General features: G+C 37.5%; 8 non-coding genes across 8 annotated transcripts; all 8 read right to left on the bottom strand.

Annotated features, from left to right (window-relative positions):
• Positions 1-346: 346 nt before the first annotated feature.
• TRNAF-GAA (transfer RNA phenylalanine (anticodon GAA)) lies at positions 347-419 on the bottom strand. Its single transcript has one exon. It is a non-coding gene; the product is annotated as a tRNA-Phe (tRNA).
• A 1,096-nt stretch (positions 420-1,515) lies between these two features.
• On the bottom strand, positions 1,516-1,588 carry TRNAF-GAA (transfer RNA phenylalanine (anticodon GAA)). Its single transcript has one exon. It is a non-coding gene; the product is annotated as a tRNA-Phe (tRNA).
• Positions 1,589-6,167: 4,579 nt separating this feature from the next.
• On the bottom strand, positions 6,168-6,240 carry TRNAF-GAA (transfer RNA phenylalanine (anticodon GAA)). Its single transcript has one exon. It is a non-coding gene; the product is annotated as a tRNA-Phe (tRNA).
• A 2,845-nt stretch (positions 6,241-9,085) lies between these two features.
• Positions 9,086-9,158, bottom strand: TRNAF-GAA (transfer RNA phenylalanine (anticodon GAA)). Its single transcript has one exon. It is a non-coding gene; the product is annotated as a tRNA-Phe (tRNA).
• A 2,844-nt stretch (positions 9,159-12,002) lies between these two features.
• Positions 12,003-12,075, bottom strand: TRNAF-GAA (transfer RNA phenylalanine (anticodon GAA)). Its single transcript has one exon. It is a non-coding gene; the product is annotated as a tRNA-Phe (tRNA).
• Positions 12,076-14,920: 2,845 nt separating this feature from the next.
• Positions 14,921-14,993, bottom strand: TRNAF-GAA (transfer RNA phenylalanine (anticodon GAA)). The gene has a single exon. It is a non-coding gene; the product is annotated as a tRNA-Phe (tRNA).
• A 2,844-nt stretch (positions 14,994-17,837) lies between these two features.
• TRNAF-GAA (transfer RNA phenylalanine (anticodon GAA)) lies at positions 17,838-17,910 on the bottom strand. The gene has a single exon. It is a non-coding gene; the product is annotated as a tRNA-Phe (tRNA).
• Positions 17,911-19,006: 1,096 nt separating this feature from the next.
• TRNAF-GAA (transfer RNA phenylalanine (anticodon GAA)) lies at positions 19,007-19,079 on the bottom strand. Its single transcript has one exon. It is a non-coding gene; the product is annotated as a tRNA-Phe (tRNA).
• Positions 19,080-23,988: the final 4,909 nt, after the last annotated feature.

Below are 23,988 nucleotides of genomic sequence, written 5' to 3'. Positions count from 1 at the left end.
TGATGTTTGTAAACTATGAATGGACTTATACTCAGAAACACAGACCTATATGGCGAGGGTCGGCAAGCTAGGTCATCTGACTACTAACAGTTTTGTATAAGGGGAACTGGAGGCTGATGCAGGCAAAGCTTTACTTTCAATTAAAGGAAGAATTGGGAAATAAAGGAGGCAAAGTTGAACACAAGAGAGGTGGAAGCAAGTTTGAAAGAAAGACAGAAAGTAAATAATATGTTGAATTAATTGTATTGTCGATTATCTTGATAAAAGGTTTTGATCATTATAAACAAAGTCAATATGAGTTGACTCAAAATAGTCTTTGTGGCATGCAAAGCAGAAGTTCAAAATGTGCCGAAACCCGGGATCGAACCAGGGACCTTTAGATCTTCAGTCTAACGCTCTCCCAACTGAGCTATTTCGGCCTGCCAGCAGCTATAGTATTCAGCCTCTTTTTTTGAACAATCCCAGAACAGAGATGCAGAACCTGGATTTTCAATCTGAGGTTAGAGCTGTGTTTTAATGTGTCCTGCATTGTTCAGCAGCTAACTGGTGAAATGGGTGAGTAGCGTTTTTGGGATAAATATTAGGTCGTTTTTCTTTTAAAACTCTAAGTGGACCAGCACTGTATTACACAGACGTATGTCGCCTGAGTAGGTAAGCTATGTCATCTCAATACTGACAACTTTGTTCAAGGAGAAGTGAAAGCTGATGCAGACAAGAGTTTACTTTGAAAAAAGTATAAAATAGGATAAATTTGTCATCAAAGCTGATGGCAAGAGAGGTGGAAGCAAGTTTAGAAGGAGGACAGAAAGACAACTTTTTGTTGAAGTTATCATGTTGTTGATCAGTTGATAAAATATTTTGAGAAATAAAGAAAAAAAAACTAGAGCTGATTTCAAGAAATATTTTGCAAGAATGTAGGATCCCCTCGCACTGTGCTGAAAGTCAGGATTGAATCAGGTACCTTAAGCTCTTCAGTCTAACGATCTCCCAACTGAGATATTTCAGCCAACAAGTACCTGTGGCCTCCTGATGTATTATTAATAATTGTAGACGATACATACAGAACCTGGTCATTCTATTTTCGTTTATAGTTATGTGTTAAAGTGTCCAGTATCATTCAGCAGGTAACTTGGTCTGATGAGTGAATATCCTTTTTAGGGGACAATGTAGGTAGAATTTTTTTTTCTAAACTCTGAATTGACTTATACTCTGAAACACAGACCTATATGGCCAGGGTGTACAAGCTATGTCATCTGACTACTGACAGTTTTGTATAAGGGGAATTGGAGGCTGATGCAGGCAAAGCTTTACTTTAAAATAAAGCAAGAAGTTGCAAATAAATGAGGCATAGTTGAATACAAGAGAGGTGGAAGCAAGTTTGAAAGGAAGACAGAAAGTAAATAATATGTTGAATTGATTGGAGTTAAATCAACGCTCTTCTTTATCAAAACCTTTTATCAATCTGATCAACAACACAAACAGCTTTTGTGACATGAAAAGCAGAAGTTGAAATTGTGCCGAAACCCGGGATTGAACCAGGGACCTTTAGATCTTCAGTCTAACGCTCTCCCAACTGAGCTATTTCGGCCTGCTGGTAGTTTGGATCTTCATCTTTTCTTTTAAACTTCCCAAGAAAATAGATGCTCAACCTCATGCTAGATCTATGTTTTAAGATGTCCTGTATCATTCATCAGTTAACGGGTGCAATAGGTGAATAGCATTTTTCGGATCCAGGTTAGGTAGCTTTTTTTTTTACTCTGAATGGACTAGCACCATATTACACAGAGGTATTTGGCCTGAGTAGGTAAGCTATGTCATCTGAATACTGAAATCTGTGTTCAAGGAGAAGTGGAAGCTGATGCAGACAAGAGTTTACTTTACAAAAAAGCATGAAATAGGAAACATTTGTAGTCGAAGCTGAATGCAAGAGAGGTGGAAGCAAATTTAGAAGGAGGACAGAAAGACAATTCTATGTTGAATTGATCATGTTGTCGATCAGTTGATCAAATATTTTGATAAATAAAGAAAGAAAAACTTGAGCTGATACCAAGAAATACTTTGTGAGAAGCAAGAAACCTCTCAGACTTTTCCGAAACCCAGCATTGAACAAGGGACTTTTAGATTTTCAATCTAACACTCTCCCGACTGAGCTATTTCATCCAGCTGGCCATTTTGGCTTTCTGTTGTATTTTTGATAATTGTTAAAGATAAATGCAGACCCTGGTCATTCTATCTGCATGTGCAGTTATGTGTTAAATTGTCCAATATTATTCAGCAGCTAAATTGGTCTGATGGGTGAATTTCCTTTTTAGGAGCCAAGTTAGTTAGAAGATGTTTGTAAACTATGAATGGACTTATACTCAGACACACAGACCTATATGGCGAGGGTAGGCAAACTAGGTCATCTGACTACTAACAGTTTTGTATAAGGGGAACTCGAGGCTGATGCAGGCAAAGCTTTACTTTCAATTAAAGGAAGAATTGGCAAATAAAGCAGGTAAAGTTGAATACAAGAGAGGTGGAAGCAAGTTTGACAGAAAGACAGAATGTAAAAAATATGTTGAAATGGTTGTCTTATCGATCAGCTTGATAAAAGGTTTTGATCATTATAAACAACGTCAATATGAGTTGACTCCAAATAGCATTTGTGGCATGCAAAGCAGAAGTTCAAAATGTGCCTAAACCCGGGACCTTTAGATCTTCAGTCTACTGCTCTCCCAACTGAGCTATTTCATCCAGCTGGCAATTTTGGCTTTCTGTTGTATTTTTTATAATTGTTAAAGATAAATGCAGAACCTGGTCACTCTATCTGCATGTGCAGTTATGTGTTAAATTGTCCAGTATTATTCAGTAGCTAAATTTGTCTGATGGGTGAATTTCCTTTTTAGGAGCCAAGTTAGTTAGATGATGTTTGTAAACTATGAATGGACTTATACTCAGAAACACAGACCTATATGGCGAGGGTCGGCAAGCTAGGTCATCTGACTACTAACAGTTTTGTATAAGGGGAACTGGAGGCTGATGCAGGCAAAGCTTTACTTTCAATTAAAGGAAGAATTGGGAAATAAAGGAGGCAAAGTTGAATACAAGAGAGGTGGAAGCAAGTTTGAAAGAAAGACAGAAAGTAAATAATATGTTGAATTAATTGTATTGTCGATTATCTTGATAAAAGGTTTTGATCATTATAAACAAAGTCAATATGAGTTGACTCAAAATAGTCTTTGTGGCATGCAAAGCAGAAGTTCAAAATGTGCCGAAACCCGGGATCGAACCAGGGACCTTTAGATCTTCAGTGTAACGCTCTCCCAACTGAGCTATTTCGGCCTGCCAGCAGCTATAGTATTCAGCCTCTTTTTTTGAACAATCCCAGAACAGAGATGCAGAACCTGGATTTTCAATCTGAGGTTAGAGCTGTGTTTTAATGTGTCCTGCATTGTTCAGCAGCTAACTGGTGAAATGGGTGAGTAGCGTTTTTGGGATAAATGTTAGGTCGTTTTTCTTTTAAAACTCTAAGTGGACCAGCACTGTATTACACAGACGTATGTCGCCTGAGTAGGTAAGCTATGTCATCTCAATACTGACAACTTTGTTCAAGGAGAAGTGAAAGCTGATGCAGACAAGAGTTTACTTTGAAAAAAGTATAAAATGGGATAAATTCGTCATCAAAGCTGATGGCAAGAGAGGTGGAAGCAAGTTTAGAAGGAGGACAGAAAGACAACTTTTTGTTGAAGTTATCATGTTGTTGATCAGTTGATAAAATATTTTGAGAAATAAAGAAAAAAAAACTAGAGCTGATTTCAAGAAATATTTTGCAAGAATGTAGGATCCCCTCGCACTGTGCTGAAAGTCAGGATTGAATCAGGTACCTTAAGCTCTTCAGTCTAACGATCTCCCAACTGAGATATTTCAGCCAACAAGTCCCTGTGGCCTCCTGATGTATTATTAGTAATTGTAGACGATACATACAGAACCTGGTCATTCTATTTTCGTTTATAGTTATGTGTTAAAGTGTCCAGTATCATTCAGCAGGTAACTTGGTCTGATGTGTGAATATCCTTTTTAGGGGACAAGGTAGGTAGAATTTTTTTTCTAAACTCTGAATTGACTTATACTCTGAAACTCAGACCTATATGGCCAGGGTGTACAAGCTATGTCATCTGACTACTGACAGTTTTGTATAAGGGGAATTGGAGGCTGATGCAGGCAAAGCTTTACTTTAAAATAAAGCAAGAAGTTGCAAATAAATGAGGCATAGTTGAATACAAGAGAGGTGGAAGCAAGTTTGAAAGGAAGACAGAAAGTAAATAATATGTTGAATTGATTGTGTTGTTGATCAGATTGATGAAAGGTTTTGATAAAGAAGAGCTTTGATTTAACTCCAAACAGCTTTTGTGACATGAAAAGCAGAAGTTGAAATTGTGCCGAAACCCGGGATTGAACTAGGGACCTTTAGATCTTCACTCTAACGCTCTCCCAACTGAGCTATTTCAGCCTGCTGGTAGTTTGGGTCTTCATCCTTTCTTTTAAACTTCCCAAGAAAATAGATGCTCATCCTCATGCTAGAGCTATGTTTTAAGATGTCCTGTATCATTCATCAGTTAACGGGTGCAATAGGTAAATAGCATTTTTCGGATCCAGGTTAGGTAGCTTTTTTTTTTACTCTGAATGGACTAGCACCATATTACACAGAGGTATTTGGCCTGAGTAGGTAAGCTATGTCATCTGAATACTGAAATCTGTGTTCAAGGAGAAGTGGAAGCTGATGCAGACAAGAGTTTACTTTACAAAAAAGCATGAAATAGGAAACATTTGTAGTCGAAGCTGAATGCAAGAGAGGTGGAAGCAAATTTAGAAGGAGGACAGAAAGACAATTCTATGTTGAATTGATCATGTTGTCGATCAGTTGATCAAATATTTTGATAAATAAAGAAAGAAAAACTTGAGCTGATACCAAGAAATATTTTGTGAGAAGCAAGAAACCTCTCAGACTTTTCCGAAACCCAGCATTGAACAAGGGACTTTTAGATTTTCAATGTAACACTCTCCCAACTGAGCTATTTCATCCAGCTGGCCATTTTGGCTTTCTGTTGTATTTTTGATAATTGTTAAAGATAAATGCAGACCCTGGTCATTCTATCTGCATGTGCAGTTATGTGTTAAATTGTCCAATATTATTCAGCAGCTAAATTGGTCTGATGGGTGAATTTCCTTTTTAGGAGCCAAGTTAGTTAGAAGATGTTTGTAAACTATGAATGGACTTATACTCAGACACACAGACCTATATGGCGAGGGTAGGCAAACTAGGTCATCTGACTACTAACAGTTTTGTATAAGGGGAACTCGAGGCTGATGCAGGCAAAGCTTTACTTTCAATTAAAGGAAGAATTGGCAAATAAAGCAGGTAAAGTTGAATACAAGAGAGGTGGAAGCAAGTTTGACAGAAAGACAGAATGTAAAAAATATGTTGAAATGGTTGTCTTATCGATCAGCTTGATAAAAGGTTTTGATCATTATAAACAACGTCAATATGAGTTGACTCCAAATAGCATTTGTGGCATGCAAAGCAGAAGTTCAAAATGTGCCTAAACCCAGGATTGAACCAGGGACCTTTAGATATTCAGTCTACTGCTCTCCCAACTGAGCTATTTCATCCAGCTGGCAATTTTGGCTTTCTGTTGTATTTTTTATAATTGTTAAAGATAAATGCAGAACCTGGTCACTCTATCTGCATGTGCAGTTATGTGTTAAATTGTCCAGTATTATTCAGTAGCTAAATTGGTCTGATGGGTGAATTTCCTTTTTAGGAGCCAAGTTAGTTAGATGATGTTTGTAAACTATGAATGGACTTATACTCAGAAACACAGACCTATATGGCGAGGGTCGGCAAGCTAGGTCATCTGACTACTAACAGTTTTGTATAAGGGGAACTGGAGGCTGATGCAGGCAAAGCTTTACTTTCAATTAAAGGAAGAATTGGGAAATAAAGGAGGCAAAGTTGAATACAAGAGAGGTGGAAGCAAGTTTGAAAGAAAGACAGAAAGTAAATAATATGTTGAATTAATTGTATTGTTGATTATCTTGATAAAAGGTTTTGATCATTATAAACAAAGTCAATATGAGTTGACTCAAAATAGTCTTTGTGGCATGCAAAGCAGACGTTCAAAATGTGCCGAAACCCGGGATCGAACCAGGGACCTTTAGATCTTCAGTCTAACGCTCTCCCAACTGAGCTATTTCGGCCTGCCAGCAGCTATAGTATTCAGCCTCTTTTTTTGAACAATCCCAGAACAGAGATGCAGAACCTGGATTTTCCATCTGAGGTTAGAGCTGTGTTTTAATGTGTCCTGCATTGTTCAGCAGCTAACTGGTGAAATGGGTGAGTAGCGTTTTTGGGATAAATGTTAGGTCGTTTTTATTTTAAAACTCTAAGTGGACCAGCACTGTATTACACAGACGTATGTCGCCTGAGTAGGTAAGCTATGTCATCTCAATACTGACAACTTTGTTCAAGGAGAAGTGAAAGCTGATGCAGACAAGAGTTTACTTTGAAAAAAGTATAAAATGGGATAAATTCGTCATCAAAGCTGATGGCAAGAGAGGTGGAAGCAAGTTTAGAAGGAGGACAGAAAGACAACTTTTTGTTGAAGTTATCATGTTGTTGATCAGTTGATAAAATATTTTGAGAAATAAAGAAAAAAAAACCTAGAGCTGATTTCAAGAAATATTTTGCAAGAATGTAGGATCCCCTCGCACTGTGCTGAAAGTCAGGATTGAATCAGGTACCTTAAGCTCTTCAGTCTAACGATCTCCCAACTGAGATATTTCAGCCAACAAGTCCCTGTGGCCTCCTGATGTATTATTAATAATTGTAGACGATACATACAGAACCTGGTCATTCTATTTTCGTTTATAGTTATGTGTTAAAGTGTCCAGTATCATTCAGCAGGTAACTTGGTCTGATGAGTGAATATCCTTTTTAGGGGACAATGTAGGTAGAATTTTTTTTTCTAAACTCTGAATTGACTTATACTCTGAAACACAGACCTATATGGCCAGGGTGTACAAGCTATGTCATCTGACTACTGACAGTTTTGTATAAGGGGAATTGGAGGCTGATGCAGGCAAAGCTTTACTTTAAAATAAAGCAAGAAGTTGCAAATAAATGAGGCATAGTTGAATACAAGAGAGGTGGACGCAAGTTTGAAAGGAAGACAGAAAGTAAATAATATGTTGAATTGATTGTGTTGTTGATCAGATTGATGAAAGGTTTTGATAAAGAAGAGTGTTGATTTAACTCCAAACAGCTTTTGTGACATGAAAAGCAGAAGTTGAAATTGTGCCGAAACCCAGGATTGAACCAGGGACCTTTAGATCTTCACTCTAACGCTCTCCCAACTGAGCTATTTCAGCCTGCTGGTAGTTTGGGTCTTCATCCTTTCTTTTAAACTTCCCAAGAAAATAGATGCTCATCCTCATGCTAGAGCTATGTTTTAAGATGTCCTGTATCATTCATCAGTTAACGGGTGCAATAGGTAAATAGCATTTTTCGGATCCAGGTTAGGTAGCTTTTTTTTTTACTCTGAATGGACTAGCACCATATTACACAGAGGTATTTGGCCTGAGTAGGTAAGCTATGTCATCTGAATACTGAAATCTGTGTTCAAGGAGAAGTGGAAGCTGATGCAGACAAGAGTTTACTTTACAAAAAAGCATGAAATAGGAAACATTTGTAGTCGAAGCTGAATGCAAGAGAGGTGGAAGCAAATTTAGAAGGAGGACAGAAAGACAATTCTATGTTGAATTGATCATGTTGTCGATCAGTTGATCAAATATTTTGATAAATAAAGAAAGAAAAACTTGAGCTGATACCAAGAAATATTTTGTGAGAAGCAAGAAACCTCTCAGACTTTTCCGAAACCCAGCATTGAACAAGGGACTTTTAGATTTTCAATCTAACACTCTCCCAACTGAGCTATTTCATCCAGCTGGCCATTTTGGCTTTCTGTTGTATTTTTGATAATTGTTAAAGATAAATGCAGACCCTGGTCATTCTATCTGCATGTGCAGTTATGTGTTAAATTGTCCAATATTATTCAGCAGCTAAATTGGTCTGATGGGTGAATTTCCTTGTTAGGAGCCAAGTTAGTTAGAAGATGTTTGTAAACTATGAATGGACTTATACTCAGACACACAGACCTATATGGCGAGGGTAGGCAAACTAGGTCATCTGACTACTAACAGTTTTGTATAAGGGGAACTCGAGGCTGATGCAGGCAAAGCTTTACTTTCAATTAAAGGAAGAATTGGCAAATAAAGCAGGTAAAGTTGAATACAAGAGAGGTGGAAGCAAGTTTGACAGAAAGACAGAATGTAAAAAATATGTTGAAATGGTTGTCTTATCGATCAGCTTGATAAAAGGTTTTGATCATTATAAACAACGTCAATATGAGTTGACTCCAAATAGCATTTGTGGCATGCAAAGCAGAAGTTCAAAATGTGCCTAAACCCGGGATTGAACCAGGGACCTTTAGATCTTCAGTGTACTGCTCTCCCAACTGAGCTATTTCATCCAGCTGGCAATTTTGGCTTTCTGTTGTATTTTTTATAATTGTTAAAGAAAAATGCAGAACCTGGTCACTCTATCTGCATGTGCAGTTATGTGTTAAATTGTCCAGTATTATTCAGTAGCTAAATTGGTCTGATGGGTGAATTTCCTTTTTAGGAGCCAAGTTAGTTAGATGATGTTTGTAAACTATGAATGGACTTATACTCAGAAACACAGACCTATATGGCGAGGGTCGGCAAGCTAGGTCATCTGACTACTAACAGTTTTGTATAAGGGGAACTGGAGGCTGATGCAGGCAAAGCTTTACTTTCAATTAAAGGAAGAATTGGGAAATAAAGGAGGCAAAGTTGAATACAAGAGAGGTGGAAGCAAGTTTGAAAGAAAGACAGAAAGTAAATAATATGTTGAATTAATTGTATTGTCGATTATCTTGATAAAATGTTTTGATCATTATAAACAAAGTCAATATGAGTTGACTCAAAATAGTCTTTGTGGCATGCAAAGCAGAAGTTCAAAATGTGCCGAAACCCGGGATCGAACCAGGGACCTTTAGATCTTCAGTCTAACGCTCTCCCAACTGAGCTATTTCGGCCTGCCAGCAGCTATAGTATTCAGCCTCTTTTTTTTAACAATCCCAGAACAGAGATGCAGAACCTGGATTTTCAATCTGAGGTTAGAGCTGTGTTTTAATGTGTCCTGCATTGTTCAGCAGCTAACTGGTGAAATGGGTGAGTAGCGTTTTTGGGATAAATGTTAGGTCGTTTTTCTTTTAAAACTCTGAGTGGACCAGCACTGTATTACACAGACGTATGTCGCCTGAGTAGGTAAGCTATGTCATCTCAATACTGACAACTTTGTTCAAGGAGAAGTGAAAGCTGATGCAGACAAGAGTTTACTTTGAAAAAAGTATAAAATGGGATAAATTCGTCATCAAAGTTGATGGCAAGAGAGGTGGAAGCAAGTTTAGAAGGAGGACAGAAAGACAACTTTTTGTTGAAGTTATCATGTTGTTGATCAGTTGATAAAATATTTTGAGAAATAAAGAAAAAAAAACTAGAGCTGATTTCAAGAAATATTTTGCAAGAATGTAGGATCCCCTCGCACTGTGCTGAAAGTCAGGATTGAATCAGGTACCTTAAGCTCTTCAGTCTAACGATCTCCCAACTGAGATATTTCAGCCAACAAGTCCCTGTGGCCTCCTGATGTATTATTAATAATTGTAGACGATACATACAGAACTTGGTCATTCTATTTTCGTTTATAGTTATGTGTTAAAGTGTCCAGTATCATTCAGCAGGTAACTTGGTCTGATGAGTGAATATCCTTTTTAGGGGACAATGTAGGTAGAATTTTTTTTTCTAAACTCTGAATTGACTTATACTCTGAAACACAGACCTATATGGCCAGGGTGTACAAGCTATGTCATCTGACTACTGACAGTTTTGTATAAGGGGAATTGGAGGCTGATGCAGGCAAAGCTTTACTTTAAAATAAAGCAAGAAGTTGCAAATAAATGAGGCATAGTTGAATTCAAGAGAGGTGAAAGCAAGTTTGAAAGGAAGACAGAAAGTAAATAATATGTTGAATTGATTGTGTTGTTGATCAGATTGATGAAAGGTTTTGATAAAGAAGAGTGTTGATTTAACTCCAAACAGCTTTTGTGACATGAAAAGCAGAAGTTGAAATTGTGCCGAAACCCAGGATTGAACCAGGGACCTTTAGATCTTCACTCTAACGCTCTCCCAACTGAGCTATTTCAGCCTGCTGGTAGTTTGGGTCTTCATCCTTTCTTTTAAACTTCCCAAGAAAATAGATGCTCATCCTCATGCTAGAGCTATGTTTTAAGATGTCCTGTATCATTCATCAGTTAACGGGTGCAATAGGTAAATAGCATTTTTCGGATCCAGGTTAGGTAGCTTTTTTTTTTACTCTGAATGGACTAGCACCATATTACACAGAGGTATTTGGCCTGAGTAGGTAAGCTATGTCATCTGAATACTGAAATCTGTGTTCAAGGAGAAGTGGAAGCTGATGCAGACAAGAGTTTACTTTACAAAAAAGCATGAAATAGGAAACATTTGTAGTCGAAGCTGAATGCAAGAGAGGTGGAAGCAAATTTAGAAGGAGGACAGAAAGACAATTCTATGTTGAATTGATCATGTTGTCGATCAGTTGATCAAATATTTTGATAAATAAAGAAAGAAAAACTTGAGCTGATACCAAGAAATATTTTGTGAGAAGCAAGAAACCTCTCAGACTTTTCCGAAACCCAGCATTGAACAAGGGACTTTTAGATTTTCAATCTAACACTCTCCCAACTGAGCTATTTCATCCAGCTGGCCATTTTGGCTTTCTGTTGTATTTTTGATAATTGTTAAAGATAAATGCAGACCCTGGTCATTCTATCTGCATGTGCAGTTATGTGTTAAATTGTCGAATATTATTCAGCAGCTAAATTGGTCTGATGGGTAAATTTCCTTTTTAGGAGCCAAGTTAATTAGAAGATGTTTGTAAACTATGAATGGACTTATACTCAGACACACAGACCTATATGGCGAGGGTAGGCAAACTAGGTCATCTGACTACTAACAGTTTTGTATAAGGGGAACTCGAGGCTGATGCAGGCAAAGCTTTACTTTCAATTAAAGGAAGAATTGGCAAATAAAGCAGGTAAAGTTGAATACAAGAGAGGTGGAAGCAAGTTTGACAGAAAGACAGAATGTAAAAAATATGTTGAAATGGTTGTCTTATCGATCAGCTTGATAAAAGGTTTTGATCATTATAAACAACGTCAATATGAGTTGACTCCAAATAGCATTTGTGGCATGCAAAGCAGAAGTTCAAAATGTGCCTAAACCCGGGATTGAACCAGGGACCTTTAGATCTTCAGTCTACTGCTCTCCCAACTGAGCTATTTCATCCAGCTGGCAATTTTGGCTTTCTGTTGAATTTTTTATAATTGTTAAAGATAAATGCAGAACCTGGTCACTCTATCTGCATGTGCAGTTATGTGTTAAATTGTCCAGTATTATTCAGTAGCTAAATTGGTCTGATGGGTGAATTTCCTTTTTAGGAGCCAAGTTAGTTAGATGATGTTTGTAAACTATGAATGGACTTATACTCAGAAACACAGACCTATATGGCGAGGGTCGGCAAGCTAGGTCATCTGACTACTAACAGTTTTGTATAAGGGGAACTGGAGGCTGATGCAGGCAAAGCTTTACTTTCAATTAAAGGAAGAATTGGGAAATAAAGGAGGCAAAGTTGAATACAAGAGAGGTGGAAGCAAGTTTGAAAGAAAGACAGAAAGTAAATAATATGTTGAATTAATTGTATTGTCGATTATCTTGATAAAAGGTTTTGATCATTATAAACAAAGTCAATATGAGTTGACTCAAAATAGTTTTTGTGGCATGCAAAGCAGAAGTTCAAAATGTGCCGAAACCCGGGATCGAACCAGGGACCTTTAGATCTTCAGTCTAACACTCTCCCAACTGAGCTATTTCGGCCTCCCAGCAGCTATAGTATTCAGCCTCTTTTTTTGAACAATCCCAGAACAGAGATGCAGAACCTGGATTTTCAATCTGAGGTTAGAGCTGTGTTTTAATGTGTCCTGCATTGTTCAGCAGCTAACTGGTGAAATGGGTGAGTAGCGTTTTTGGGATAAATGTTAGGTCGTTTTTCTTTTAAAACTCTGAGTGGACCAGCACTGTATTACACAGACGTATGTCGCCTGAGTAGGTAAGCTATGTCATCTCAATACTGACAACTTTGTTCAAGGAGAAGTGAAAGCTGATGCAGACAAGAGTTTACTTTGAAAAAAGTATAAAATGGGATAAATTCGTCATCAAAGTTGATGGCAAGAGAGGTGGAAGCAAGTTTAGAAGGAGGACAGAAAGACAACTTTTTGTTGAAGTTATCATGTTGTTGATCAGTTGATAAAATATTTTGAGAAATAAAGAAAAAAAAACTAGAGCTGATTTCAAGAAATATTTTGCAAGAATGTAGGATCCCCTCGCATCGTGCTGAAAGTCAGGATTGAATCAGGTACCTTAAGCTCTTCAGTCTAACGATCTCCCAACTGAGATATTTCAGCCAACAAGTCCCTGTGGCCTCCTGATGTATTATTAATAATTGTAGACGATACATACAGAACCTGGTCATTCTATTTTCGTTTATAGTTATGTGTTAAAGTGTCCAGTATCATTCAGCAGGTAACTTGGTCTGATGAGTGAATATCCTTTTTAGGGGACAAGGTAGGTAGAATTTTTTTTTCTAAACTCTGAATTGACTTATACTCTGAAACACAGACCTATATGGCCAGGGTGTACAAGCTATGTCATCTGACTACTGACAGTTTTGTATAAGGGGAATTGGAGGCTGATGCAGGCAAAGCTTTACTTTAAAATAAAGCAAGAAGTTGCAAATAAATGAGGCATAGTTGAATACAAGAGAGGTGGAAGCAAGTTTGAAAGGAAGACAGAAAGTAAATAATATGTTGAATTGATTGTGTTGTTGATCAGATTGATAAAAGGTTTTGATAAAGAAGAGCGTTGATTTAACTCCAAACAGCTTTTGTGACATGAAAAGCAGAAGTTGAAATTGTGCCGAAACCCAGGATTGAACCAGGGACCTTTAGATCTTCACTCTAACGCTCTCCCAACTGAGCTATTTCAGCCTGCTGGTAGTTTGGGTCTTCATCCTTTCTTTTAAACTTCCCAAGAAAATAGATGCTCAACCTCATGCTAGAGCTATTTTTTAAGATGTCCTGTATCATTCATCAGTTAACGGGTGCAATAGGTAAATAGCATTTTTCGGATCCAGGTTAGGTAGCTTTTGTTTTTTACTCTGAATGGACTAGCACCATATTACACAGAGGTATTTGGCCTGAGTAGGTAAGCTATGTCCTCTGAATACTGAAATCTGTGTTCAAGGAGAAGTGGAAGCTGATGCAGACAAGAGTTTACTTTACAAAAAAGCATGAAATAGGAAACATTTGTAGTCGAAGCTGAATGCAAGAGAGGTGGAAGCAAATTTAGCAGGAGGACAGAAAGACAATTCTATGTTGAATTGATCATGTTGTCGATCAGTTGATCAAATATTTTGATAAATAAAGAAAGAAAAACTTGAGCTGATACCAAGAAATATTTTGTGAGAAGCAAGAAACCTCTCAGACTTTTCCGAAACCCAGCATTGAACAAGGGACTTTTAGATTTTCAATCTAACACTCTCCCAACTGAGCTATTTCATCCAGCTGGCCATTTTGGCTTTCTGTTGTATTTTTGATAATTGTTAAAGATAAATGCAGACCCTGGTCATTCTATCTGCATGTGCAGTTATGTGTTAAATTGTCCAATATTATTCAGCAGCTAAATTGGTCTGATGGGTGAATTTCCTTTTTAGGAGCCAAGTTAGTTAGAAGATGTTTGTAAACTATGAATGGACTTATACTCAGACACACAGACCTATATGGCGAGGGTAGGCAAACTAGGTCATCTGACTACTAACAGTTTTGTATAAGGGGAACTCGAGGCTGATGCAGGCAAAGCTTTACTTTCAATTAAAGGAAGAATTGGCAAATAAAGCAGGTAAAGTTGAATACAAGAGAGGTGGAAGCAAGTTTGACAGAAAGACAGAATGTAAAAAATATGTTGAAATGGTTGTCTTATCGATCAGCTTGATAAAAGGTTTTGATCATTATAAACAACGTCAATATGAGTTGACTCCAAATAGCATTTGTGGCATGCAAAGCAGAAGTTCAAAATGTGCCTAAACCCGGGATTGAACCAGGGACCTTTAGATCTTCAGTCTACTGCTCTCCCAACTGAGCTATTTCATCCAGCTGGCAATTTTGGCTTTCTGTTGTATTTTTTATAATTGTTAAAGAAAAATGCAGAACCTGGTCACTCTATCTGCATGTGCAGTTATGTGTTAAATTGTCCAGTATTATTCAGTAGCTAAATTGGTCTGATGGGTGAATTTCCTTTTTAGGAGCCAAGTTAGTTAGATGATGTTTGTAAACTATGAATGGACTTATACTCAGAAACACAGACCTATATGGCGAGGGTCGGCAAGCTAGGTCATCTGACTACTAACAGTTTTGTATAAGGGGAACTGGAGGCTGATGCAGGCAAAGCTTTACTTTCAATTAAAGGAAGAATTGGGAAATAAAGGAGGCAAAGTTGAATACAAGAGAGGTGGAAGCAAGTTTGAAAGAAAGACAGAAAGTAAATAATATGTTGAATTAATTGTATTGTCGATTATCTTGATAAAATGTTTTGATCATTATAAACAAAGTCAATATGAGTTGACTCAAAATAGTCTTTGTGGCATGCAAAGCAGAAGTTCAAAATGTGCCGAAACCCGGGATCGAACCAGGGACCTTTAGATCTTCAATCTAACGCTCTCCCAACTGAGCTATTTCGGCCTGCCAGCAGCTATAGTATTCAGCCTCTTTTTTTTAACAATCCCAGAACAGAGATGCAGAACCTGGATTTTCAATCTGAGGTTAGAGCTGTGTTTTAATGTGTCCTGCATTGTTCAGCAGCTAACTGGTGAAATGGGTGAGTAGCGTTTTTGGGATAAATGTTAGGTCGTTTTTCTTTTAAAACTCTGAGTGGACCAGCACTGTATTACACAGACGTATGTCGCCTGAGTAGGTAAGCTATGTCATCTCAATACTGACAACTTTGTTCAAGGAGAAGTGAAAGCTGATGCAGACAAGAGTTTACTTTGAAAAAAGTATAAAATGGGATAAATTCGTCATCAAAGCTGATGGCAAGAGAGGTGGAAGCAAGTTTAGAAGGAGGACAGAAAGACAACTTTTTGTTGAAGTTATCATGTTGTTGATCAGTTGATAAAATATTTTGAGAAATAAAGAAAAAAAAACTAGAGCTGATTTCAAGAAATATTTTGCAAGAATGTAGGATCCCCTCGCACTGTGCTGAAAGTCAGGATTGAATCAGGTACCTTAAGCTCTTCAGTCTAAAGATCTCCCAACTGAGATATTTCAGCCAACAAGTCCCTGTGGCCTCCTGATGTATTATTAATAATTGTAAACGATACATACAGAACCTGGTCATTCTATTTTCGTTTATAGTTATGTGTTAAAGTGTCCAGTATCATTCAGCAGGTAACTTGGTCTGATGAGTGAATATCCTTTTTAGGGGACAATGTAGGTAGAATTTTTTTTTCTAAACTCTGAATTGACTTATACTCTGAAACACAGACCTATATGGCCAGGGTGTACAAGCTATGTCATCTGACTACTGACAGTTTTGTATAAGGGGAATTGGAGGCTGATGCAGGCAAGGCTTTACTTTAAAATAAAGCAAGAAGTTGCAAATAAATGAGGCATAGTTGAATACAAGAGAGGTGGAAGCAAGTTTGAAAGGAAGACAGAAAGTAAATAATATGTTGAATTGATTGGAGTTAAATCAACGCTCTTCTTTATCAAAACCTTTTATCAATCTGATCAACAACACAAACAGCTTTTGTGACATGAAAAGCAGAAGTTAAAATTGTGCCGAAACCCGGGATTGAACCAGGGACCTTTAGATCTTCAGTCTAACGCTCTCCCTACTGAGCTATTTCAGCCTGCTGGTAGTTTGGGTCTTCATCCTTTCTTTTAAACTTCCCAAGAAAATAGATGCTCAACCTCATGCTAGAGCTATGTTTTAAGATGTCCTGTATCATTCATCAGTTAACGGGTGCAATAGGTAAATAGCATTTTTCGGATCCAGGTTAGGTAGCTTTTTTTTTTACTCTGAATGGACTAGCACCATATTACACAGAGGTATTTGGCCTGAGTAGGTAAGCTATGTCATCTGAATACTGAAATCTGTGTTCAAGGAGAAGTGGAAGCTGATGCAGACAAGAGTTTACTTTACAAAAAAGCATGAAATAGGAAACATTTGTAGTCGAAGCTGAATGCAAGAGAGGTGGAAGCAAATTTAGAAGGAGGACAGAAATACAATTCTATGTTGAATTGATCATGTTGTCGATCAGTTGATCAAATATTTTGATAAATAAAGAAAGAAAAACTTGAGCTGATACCAAGAAATATTTTGTGAGAAGCAAGAAACCTCTCAGACTTTTCCGAAACCCAGCATTGAACAAGGGACTTTTAGATTTTCAATCTAACACTCTCCCAACTGAGCTATTTCATCCAGCTGGCCATTTTGGCTTTCTGTTGTATTTTTGATAATTGTTAAAGATAAATGCAGACCCTGGTCATTCTATCTGCATGTGCAGTTATGTGTTAAATTGTCCAATATTATTCAGCAGCTAAATTGGTCTGATGGGTGAATTTCCTTTTTAGGAGCCAAGTTAGTTAGAAGATGTTTGTAAACTATGAATGGGCTTACACTCAGACACACAGACCTATATGGCGAGGGTAGGCAAACTAGGTCATCTGACTACTAACAGTTTTGTATAAGGGGAACTCGAGGCTGATGCAGGCAAAGCTTTACTTTCAATTAAAGGAAGAATTGGCAAATAAAGCAGGTAAAGTTGAATACAAGAGAGGTGGAAGCAAGTTTGACAGAAAGACAGAATGTAAAAAATATGTTGAAATGGTTGTCTTATCGATCAGCTTGATAAAAGGTTTTGATCATTATAAACAACGTCAATATGAGTTGACTCCAAATAGCATTTGTGGCATGCAAAGCAGAAGTTCAAAATGTGCCTAAACCCGGAATTGAACCAGGGACCTTTAGATCTTCAGTCTACTGCTCTCCCAACTGAGCTATTTCATCCAGCTGGCAATTTTGGCTTTCTGTTGTATTTTTTATAATTGTTAAAGATAAATGCAGAACCTGGTCACTCTATCTGCATGTACAGTTATGTGTTAAATTGTCCAGTATTATTCAGTAGCTAAATTGGTCTGATGGGTGAATTTCCTTTTTAGGAGCCAAGTTAGTTAGATGATGTTTGTAAACTATGAATGGACTTATACTCAGAAACACAGACCTATATGGCGAGGGTCGGCAAGCTAGGTCATCTGACTACTAACAGTTTTGTATAAGGGGAACTGGAGGCTGATGCAGGCAAAGCTTTACTTTCAATTAAAGGAAGAATTGGGAAATAAAGGAGGCAAAGTTGAACACAAGAGAGGTGGAAGCAAGTTTGAAAGAAAGACAGAAAGTAAATAATATGTTGAATTAATTGTATTGTCGATTATCTTGATAAAAGGTTTTGATCATTATAAACAAAGTCAATATGAGTTGACTCAAAATAGTCTTTGTGGCATGCAAAGCAGAAGTTCAAAATGTGCCGAAACCCGGGATCGAACCAGGGACCTTTAGATCTTCAGTCTAACGCTCTCCCAACTGAGCTATTTCGGCCTGCCAGCAGCTATAGTATTCAGCCTCTTTTTTTGAACAATCCCAGAACAGAGATGCAGAACCTGGATTTTCAATCTGAGGTTAGAGCTGTGTTTTAATGTGTCCTGCATTGTTCAGCAGCTAACTGGTGAAATGGGTGAGTAGCGTTTTTGGGATAAATATTAGGTCGTTTTTCTTTTAAAACTCTAAGTGGACCAGCACTGTATTACACAGACGTATGTCGCCTGAGTAGGTAAGCTATGTCATCTCAATACTGACAACTTTGTTCAAGGAGAAGTGAAAGCTGATGCAGACAAGAGTTTACTTTGAAAAAAGTATAAAATAGGATAAATTTGTCATCAAAGCTGATGGCAAGAGAGGTGGAAGCAAGTTTAGAAGGAGGACAGAAAGACAACTTTTTGTTGAAGTTATCATGTTGTTGATCAGTTGATAAAATATTTTGAGAAATAAAGAAAAAAAAACTAGAGCTGATTTCAAGAAATATTTTGCAAGAATGTAGGATCCCCTCGCACTGTGCTGAAAGTCAGGATTGAATCAGGTACCTTAAGCTCTTCAGTCTAACGATCTCCCAACTGAGATATTTCAGCCAACAAGTACCTGTGGCCTCCTGATGTATTATTAATAATTGTAGACGATACATACAGAACCTGGTCATTCTATTTTCGTTTATAGTTATGTGTTAAAGTGTCCAGTATCATTCAGCAGGTAACTTGGTCTGATGAGTGAATATCCTTTTTAAGGGACAATGTAGGTAGAATTTTTTTTTCTAAACTCTGAATTGACTTATACTCTGAAACACAGACCTATATGGCCAGGGTGTACAAGCTATGTCATCTGACTACTGACAGTTTTGTATAAGGGGAATTGGAGGCTGATGCAGGCAAAGCTTTACTTTAAAATAAAGCAAGAAGTTGCAAATAAATGAGGCATAGTTGAATACAAGAGAGGTGGAAGCAAGTTTGAAAGGAAGACAGAAAGTAAATAATATGTTGAATTGATTGGAGTTAAATCAACGCTCTTCTTTATCAAAACCTTTTATCAATCTGATCAACAACACAAACAGCTTTTGTGACATGAAAAGCAGAAGTTGAAATTGTGCCGAAACCCGGGATTGAACCAGGGACCTTTAGATCTTCAGTCTAACGCTCTCCCAACTGAGCTATTTCGGCCTGCTGGTAGTTTGGATCTTCATCTTTTCTTTTAAACTTCCCAAGAAAATAGATGCTCAACCTCATGCTAGAGCTATGTTTTAAGATGTCCTGTATCATTCATCAGTTAACGGGTGCAATAGGTGAATAGCATTTTTCGGATCCAGGTTAGGTAGCTTTTTTTTTTACTCTGAATGGACTAGCACCATATTACACAGAGGTATTTGGCCTGAGTAGGTAAGCTATGTCATCTGAATACTGAAATCTGTGTTCAAGGAGAAGTGGAAGCTGATGCAGACAAGAGTTTACTTTACAAAAAAGCATGAAATAGGAAACATTTGTAGTCGAAGCTGAATGCAAGAGAGGTGGAAGCAAATTTAGAAGGAGGACAGAAAGACAATTCTATGTTGAATTGATCATGTTGTCGATCAGTTGATCAAATATTTTGATAAATAAAGAAAGAAAAACTTGAGCTGATACCAAGAAATACTTTGTGAGAAGCAAGAAACCTCTCAGACTTTTCCGAAACCCAGCATTGAACAAGGGACTTTTAGATTTTCAATCTAACACTCTCCCGACTGAGCTATTTTATCCAGCTGGCCATTTTGGCTTTCTGTTGTATTTTTGATAATTGTTAAAGATAAATGCAGACCCTGGTCATTCTATCTGCATGTGCAGTTATGTGTTAAATTGTCCAATATTATTCAGCAGCTAAATTGGTCTGATGGGTGAATTTCCTTTTTAGGAGCCAAGTTAGTTAGAAGATGTTTGTAAACTATGAATGGACTTATACTCAGACACACAGACCTATATGGCGAGGGTAGGCAAACTAGGTCATCTGACTACTAACAGTTTTGTATAAGGGGAACTCGAGGCTGATGCAGGCAAAGCTTTACTTTCAATTAAAGGAAGAATTGGCAAATAAAGCAGGTAAAGTTGAATACAAGAGAGGTGGAAGCAAGTTTGACAGAAAGACAGAATGTAAAAAATATGTTGAAATGGTTGTCTTATCGATCAGCTTGATAAAAGGTTTTGATCATTATAAACAACGTCAATATGAGTTGACTCCAAATAGCATTTGTGGCATGCAAAGCAGAAGTTCAAAATGTGCCTAAACCCGGGACCTTTAGATCTTCAGTCTACTGCTCTCCCAACTGAGCTATTTCATCCAGCTGGCAATTTTGGCTTTCTGTTGTATTTTTTATAATTGTTAAAGATAAATGCAGAACCTGGTCACTCTATCTGCATGTGCAGTTATGTGTTAAATTGTCCAGTATTATTCAGTAGCTAAATTTGTCTGATGGGTGAATTTCCTTTTTAGGAGCCAAGTTAGTTAGATGATGTTTGTAAACTATGAATGGACTTATACTCAGAAACACAGACCTATATGGCGAGGGTCGGCAAGCTAGGTCATCTGACTACTAACAGTTTTGTATAAGGGGAACTGGAGGCTGATGCAGGCAAAGCTTTACTTTCAATTAAAGGAAGAATTGGGAAATAAAGGAGGCAAAGTTGAATACAAGAGAGGTGGAAGCAAGTTTGAAAGAAAGACGGAAAGTAAATAATATGTTGAATTAATTGTATTGTCGATTATCTTGATAAAAGGTTTTGATCATTATAAACAAAGTCAATATGAGTTGACTCAAAATAGTCTTTGTGGCATGCAAAGCAGAAGTTCAAAATGTGCCGAAACCCGGGATCGAACCAGGGACCTTTAGATCTTCAGTGTAACGCTCTCCCAACTGAGCTATTTCGGCCTGCCAGCAGCTATAGTATTCAGCCTCTTTTTTTGAACAATCCCAGAACAGAGATGCAGAACCTGGATTTTCAATCTGAGGTTAGAGCTGTGTTTTAATGTGTCCTGCATTGTTCAGCAGCTAACTGGTGAAATGGGTGAGTAGCGTTTTTGGGATAAATGTTAGGTCGTTTTTCTTTTAAAACTCTAAGTGGACCAGCACTGTATTACACAGACGTATGTCGCCTGAGTAGGTAAGCTATGTCATCTCAATACTGACAACTTTGTTCAAGGAGAAGTGAAAGCTGATGCAGACAAGAGTTTACTTTGAAAAAAGTATAAAATGGGATAAATTCGTCATCAAAGCTGATGGCAAGAGAGGTGGAAGCAAGTTTAGAAGGAGGACAGAAAGACAACTTTTTGTTGAAGTTATCATGTTGTTGATCAGTTGATAAAATATTTTGAGAAATAAAGAAAAAAAAACTAGAGCTGATTTCAAGAAATATTTTGCAAGAATGTAGGATCCCCTCGCACTGTGCTGAAAGTCAGGATTGAATCAGGTACCTTAAGCTCTTCAGTCTAACGATCTCCCAACTGAGATATTTCAGCCAACAAGTCCCTGTGGCCTCCTGATGTATTATTAATAATTGTAGACGATACATACAGAACCTGGTCATTCTATTTTCGTTTATAGTTATGTGTTAAAGTGTCCAGTATCATTCAGCAGGTAACTTGGTCTGATGTGTGAATATCCTTTTTAGGGGACAAGGTAGGTAGAATTTTTTTTCTAAACTCTGAATTGACTTATACTCTGAAACTCAGACCTATATGGCCAGGGTGTACAAGCTATGTCATCTGACTACTGACAGTTTTGTATAAGGGGAATTGGAGGCTGATGCAGGCAAAGCTTTACTTTAAAATAAAGCAAGAAGTTGCAAATAAATGAGGCATAGTTGAATACAAGAGAGGTGGAAGCAAGTTTGAAAGGAAGACAGAAAGTAAATAATATGTTGAATTGATTGTGTTGTTGATCAGATTGATGAAAGGTTTTGATAAAGAAGAGCTTTGATTTAACTCCAAACAGCTTTTGTGACATGAAAAGCAGAAGTTGAAATTGTGCCGAAACCCGGGATTGAACTAGGGACCTTTAGATCTTCACTCTAACGCTCTCCCAACTGAGCTATTTCAGCCTGCTGGTAGTTTGGGTCTTCATCCTTTCTTTTAAACTTCCCAAGAAAATAGATGCTCATCCTCATGCTAGAGCTATGTTTTAAGATGTCCTGTATCATTCATCAGTTAACGGGTGCAATAGGTAAATAGCATTTTTCGGATCCAGGTTAGGTAGCTTTTTTTTTTACTCTGAATGGACTAGCACCATATTACACAGAGGTATTTGGCCTGAGTAGGTAAGCTATGTCATCTGAATACTGAAATCTGTGTTCAAGGAGAAGTGGAAGCTGATGCAGACAAGAGTTTACTTTACAAAAAAGCATGAAATAGGAAACATTTGTAGTCGAAGCTGAATGCAAGAGAGGTGGAAGCAAATTTAGAAGGAGGACAGAAAGACAATTCTATGTTGAATTGATCATGTTGTCGATCAGTTGATCAAATATTTTGATAAATAAAGAAAGAAAAACTTGAGCTGATACCAAGAAATATTTTGTGAGAAGCAAGAAACCTCTCAGACTTTTCCGAAACCCAGCATTGAACAAGGGACTTTTAGATTTTCAATCTAACACTCTCCCAACTGAGCTATTTCATCCAGCTGGCCATTTTGGCTTTCTGTTGTATTTTTGATAATTGTTAAAGATAAATGCAGACCCTGGTCATTCTATCTGCATGTGCAGTTATGTGTTAAATTGTCCAATATTATTCAGCAGCTAAATTGGTCTGATGGGTGAATTTCCTTTTTAGGAGCCAAGTTAGTTAGAAGATGTTTGTAAACTATGAATGGACTTATACTCAGACACACAGACCTATATGGCGAGGGTAGGCAAACTAGGTCATCTGACTACTAACAGTTTTGTATAAGGGGAACTCGAGGCTGATGCAGGCAAAGCTTTACTTTCAATTAAAGGAAGAATTGGCAAATAAAGCAGGTAAAGTTGAATACAAGAGAGGTGGAAGCAAGTTTGACAGAAAGACAGAATGTAAAAAATATGTTGAAATGGTTGTCTTATCGATCAGCTTGATAAAAGGTTTTGATCATTATAAACAACGTCAATATGAGTTGACTCCAAATAGCATTTGTGGCATGCAAAGCAGAAGTTCAAAATGTGCCTAAACCCGGGATTGAACAAGGGACCTTTAGATCATCAGTCTACTGCTCTCCCAACTGAGCTATTTCATCCAGCTGACAAGTTTGGCTTTCTGTTGTATTTTTTATAATTGTTAAAGATAAATGCAGAACCTGGTCACTCTATCTGCATGTGCAGTTATGTGTTAAATTGTCCAGTATTATTCAGTAGCTAAATTGGTCTGATGGGTGAATTTCCTGTTTAGGAGCCAAGTTAGTTAGATGATGTTTGTAAACTATGAATGGACTTATACTCAGAAACACAGACCTATATGGCGAGGGTCGGCAAGCTAGGTCATCTGACTACTAACAGTTTTGTATAAGGGGAACTGGAGGCTGATGCAGGCAAAGCTTTACTTTCAATTAAAGGAAGAATTGGGAAATAAAGGAGGCAAAGTTGAATACAAGAGAGGTGGAAGCAAGTTTGAAAGAAAGACAGAAAGTAAATAATATGTTGAATTAATTGTATTGTTGATTATCTTGATAAAAGGTTTTGATCATTATAAACAAAGTCAATATGAGTTGACTCAAAATAGTCTTTGTGGCATGCAAAGCAGAAGTTCAAAATGTGCAGAAACCCGGGATCGAACCAGGGACCTTTAGATCTTCAGTCTAACGCTCTCCCAACTGAGCTATTTCGGCCTGCCAGCAGCTATAGTATTCAGCCTCTTTTTTTGAACAATCCCAGAACAGAGATGCAGAACCTGGATTTTCAATCTGAGGTTAGAGCTGTGTTTTAATGTGTCCTGCATTGTTCAGCAGCTAACTGGTGAAATGGGTGAGTAGCGTTTTTGGGATAAATGTTAGGTCGTTTTTCTTTTAAAACTCTAAGTGGACCAGCACTGTATTACACAGACGTATGTCGCCTGAGTAGGTAAGCTATGTCATCTCAATACTGA

This window comes from Triturus cristatus, chromosome 8 (genome assembly GCF_964204655.1).
Source record: "Triturus cristatus chromosome 8, aTriCri1.1, whole genome shotgun sequence".
Taxonomy (NCBI): domain Eukaryota; kingdom Metazoa; phylum Chordata; class Amphibia; order Caudata; family Salamandridae; genus Triturus; species Triturus cristatus.
The sequence above is the reverse complement of the archived record's forward strand: the minus strand, read 5'-3'. Positions and strand labels throughout refer to the sequence as shown.